Source organism: Lycium ferocissimum, chromosome 4 (assembly GCF_029784015.1).
Source record: "Lycium ferocissimum isolate CSIRO_LF1 chromosome 4, AGI_CSIRO_Lferr_CH_V1, whole genome shotgun sequence".
Lineage (NCBI taxonomy): Eukaryota > Viridiplantae > Streptophyta > Magnoliopsida > Solanales > Solanaceae > Lycium > Lycium ferocissimum.
Genome location: NC_081345.1, coordinates 15,999,750 through 16,004,055, shown reverse-complemented (window position 1 = coordinate 16,004,055; position 4,306 = coordinate 15,999,750). Strand labels below are relative to the sequence as shown.

Here is a 4,306-nt window from a genome sequence, read left to right as displayed (position 1 = left end):
CTCCACCATAGTGAACCTTTGTAGATTCATAAGATTCCACCATCTGTACCGCAGACCCCTAACTGGTTTCCATACTTGTGCCCTCAATCTCTTCCACCCTATCCCCCCACCTTCTACTTGAATTTTGTGGACTTCCCTGACTATTTTCAATTGGCACGGAATCATGAGAATTTTCTTTCTCCTTGCCCTTATTAACTCTGCCAAAAGAATTTTCCACCCATGCCTTTGAATTTTCATGCCCATAACTTGAATTCTCCCTTGATGTTTCCTTTGTTTGCCCCTTCTTGAATTCTTCCCAACTTTCTTTTTCCACATATGGAGAGTTATTAAACTCTGAGTCTTCATTGTCGCCTAAATGTTCTCCCTTGTTATCTGGTGATTTGATGAGTATCTCCCCCTCAATTTGATCTCCTGATTGATCCCCTTTGCACTTTGTGATGACTTTATTTAATTCTGTGGCATTTCCTACATGTTCATCCTTGCATTCTACAGTATTACTATCTTTCTGTACTTCTGCATTATCCCCAGACTGTTCATACTTACTTTCTTGTGTTTTGATTTTAGGAAAATGTTGTTGGTCATCATTTGCTGCTATGTTCTCTTCTACATGCCCTGGAACTGCTACAGATGCAACCTGTTTGCTAGTTATCCCTACATTTCTTGAGGCATTTTGTTTTTCTACCTTGCTAGTGCATCCATCCTTATATTCTTCAGCAATGTTATCTTTACAGTCTTCCTTATCACCTACCTGCTCTTTCTGATATTCCTGTGTTTTATTTTTAGGAGATTGGACTTGCTCTTCATTTTGTGTTAAGTTATCATCTGGCAGCCCTGTGTCTGATAAAGCAGCAAACTGATTTCTTGTTTGCACTGTATTATCTGAAGCATTGCATTTCTCCCCCTTACTTCTGCAATCAGATGTATCACCATTGGTAAGCATTCTATTATCTTTTACAGCATTCCAGTTTTCGGGATTTCCTACCATCCTTCCACTAGGCAACATTCTGGCAGAGTTGTGATATCCCCTTTACGGCTGCTTGTTTCCTCCATTCTCCTTTACCTTTATCTGCTTATGTTTTTCCCCTCCCTTCTCATCTTTATTAGTCTCCTTCTCCTGTAGTTGTTTTCCATCAAAATACCTTTCATTGTTGCTTCCATTTTTTTCTCTATTTTGATCCTGAGACTCAGGTTTGGTTGTTGCTTCTATCTTCTTTCCTTGATTATCCTTTACCTCAGTCAATTGTGGATTAATAATTCTACACTCATCTTCATTGTGACCCTGTAGTTTACACTCAGTACAATATTTGGGTAAATAATCATATTAAATTTTCACATTGACAGTCCTTATTGCTCCTGACATTTCATCCTCTATATCCATTCTCAAAGAAGTAGGCAGATCTGACAGTAGATCTACCAAAACTTTGACCCTAGCACAACTAGGTCTTGTTTTGTTAATAGTAGCCATGTCAAGATGAATTGGAATTCCTACAGCAGATGCCATTGAGAACAAAGATTCCTTTAAAAGTAGGTTGGCAATAGATTTGGAAAAGAGATCCATGCCATTGCCTTAGTAGTCTTCTCATCAATTTTGAACTTGGTGTCATATATAAGTGGTCGCATCTGGTATGAATATCCTTCCCTATCAGTGATATAATATACTGGTTTTGATGTTAGATTCACAAAATCCTCCCATAGAGATAATCTTAAAAGCACATGTCTATTTCTGAAGAATCCAACCCTACATTCACCTTTTATTCCACACCGTGCAGGAATAATTTTGCGAAGTTGATCCATGTCTGGCCATCCATATGAGAATTTACCCACTACAGCATACTGAAATTTCTCAATGATATTCATCCTTTTCACCTCTTCCTCGGTCCATTTGAGATATGGTACCCCATGGAGAAAAGATACTTTCTTGATTTCAATTGGTGCAACAGTCTGTGTTTCTTCATTCAAAATTGTAGGCTTCAAAAGATTTGCATATTGTAACTTATTTTCATTTGTTTGTGTAATCGCTCCTTCCTGTAATGTTGCAAAAGAAATATGCTGAACAATCCCACCGAACTGGCCATCGGCCGTAGAGGCCATGCACTAGTTTGAGTTAGGGTTTTGCATGAAAATAGGATGAAAGAGAAGAGAGATTTTTTTCTTTATGTGTGCTCTTGTTCTTTTTCTTGAAATTATTTTCTTTTTTATTTATTGCATTGTCCTTCTTTTTAGCTTCTACAATCTGTCACTCATACCAGATATTTACACCAAATCAATATGTATGAATTTTATTATAATTAAGAAATAAATAAAATAAAAATACATATTAATTAATCATAATTAAAGAATCTATAGTACATTAAAAGGGCGAAGGGCTTTAAAAACGTTGATTGAATCTTTTGCCCTTCATTAAAAGGTTCTGCAATAGACAAAATTGTCATTTACAGTTTTCTTGAAATTAATTATTTCCCTAATTTTTAGTACTATTAAACCAATTAGAATTTTTGTTATATTTGAAATTATTTAATACTTTAAAGTCCTTTTTGGGTTTAGGAGTCCTTTTATTTGTCATTAAATTAGTTAGCCATCAATAACCCTAAAGCTACGGCCGAACGTTCATGAATATTATTTCTTATCTTGGTTATAAAATTGTTGAAGTCAACTTAAACGTTCCTTGCTATTTGCCGTTTTATCTTTGAATTTTGTATTGATTTGCAACTTGACTCACAATCTTTTACTCTTTTTTCTGCAGAATGCTAATATGGATTTTTCTACGACAATTCTAAAGCGGAAGAAAGTTGTATTAGGCTCATCATAGACGAGGTGGTCAACGATGATAACTTTGTTGTCCTTCTTTTCCGTGGATATACAACTCTCATCACAATTTTTAGCGTAATCTTCTAACTGAAACTCTCTATATTGTATTTATTGCCTTTTTTTTTTTTTTTTTGATAAATATTTACAGAATGTATGATCATTTTTGGTAATGTTTTGATCATGACTTTTTAGGGTTTCGATTTTTAACTATTTAATCGCCTAGCTTTTTGAATTATTTACTATAATACATTGCAAAGAATTTGATCTAGGTAGTTCCTGCAACAAAGACGTGCTTTAAGTAAGACATTGAGCACTAGATGGTCATCTTCTTTTCTCTTTTTGTGTATTTATGATGCCAACGCTTGGTAAATATTGAACAAGGGTAGCATGTGATAAAGCAGCTCTTTAGCTCTTGTCTCAAATCTTGATTTACGCGATGGTGGCAGTGATTGTTTTCTTTGGTATGACGACTTAATTGACATTCGAGAATTACCTGGAGGACATGACATTTACATAAGGATAGCTACCTCAGAGTTAGGTAATTTTTTATTTATTTTTTTTTGATAAATATTTACAGAAATTATGATCATTATTTAGTAATGTTTTGATGATGACTTTCTAGGGTTTCGATTTTGAACTATCTAATTGCGTGCCGTTTGAATTATTTAGTGACATAGCGTTTGAACTATTAATGGCTTATTTGTTGTTTGCTTAGGTTCTCGGTAATTGTTTTGTTGTTTTTAGGTGTGTAAAGCCACACACATAAACCTCTTGCCGGGTAAGTTTCAAACTAACAAGTAGTTTACATAATAAATTGCATAATTAATTGTATATTTGTCGCATATTTTACAAGTTCTTTTGTAGGTATAAGCATGTTTAAAGCTTTCTTGTTTGTACCTTATATAAAATCTTCTTATTTGAATTGGGTAACTATTATCCTAAACCTAATCCTTTCACGTTTGGAAGGTTTTTTATTCACGTATTCCATACACAATTCTCTGTTCAGGTCACCCATGGATAGTTGGACTCAAACGTCTACCTGTAATATTAGGTTCCTTTTTAGAACTCTCTATATTTTTTATTAACGAGTCTAAACTCTTAGGTTAATTTTTTTTTTCCTGTAGGAGTGGGACGGTCTGATGTTGTCCAGTTTTGCTTTGGAACAGCAAGTACATACCACAAGGCAAGAGCTAAGTCATGCTGTATATCAGGTAATATAGAGAACTTTCAAAGCATTGGGACAAGTTTAAGGAATTAAAAGAGTGTGCCTTAGAAAAATAAGGTGTGATGCTATTGAAAGAAGGTTACAAAATATGGTGCTTTATTTAATTTTTTTTTAGTTTCAATCTTACCTTATCATCTTTTATGTATATGTAATTGACATGATTTCAATTTTACTTTGTTTTAGTGTTCTTCACAAATAAAAGTAAGTTTGTAGTAGATGAATAAGACGTAGTAATCGAGAGTAATTTCAAATTACACTTATACAGTTTGATTT

The 4,306-nt window shown here is 34.0% G+C and overlaps 1 long non-coding RNA gene across 1 annotated transcript; it reads left to right on the top strand.

Annotated features, from left to right (window-relative positions):
* The first annotated feature begins 778 nt into the window (after positions 1-778).
* LOC132054396 (uncharacterized) lies at positions 779-1,976 on the top strand. Its single transcript, XR_009414287.1, has 2 exons — positions 779-872; positions 1,770-1,976. It is a non-coding gene; the product is annotated as an uncharacterized LOC132054396 (long non-coding RNA).
* The last annotated feature ends 2,330 nt before the right edge of the window (positions 1,977-4,306 follow it).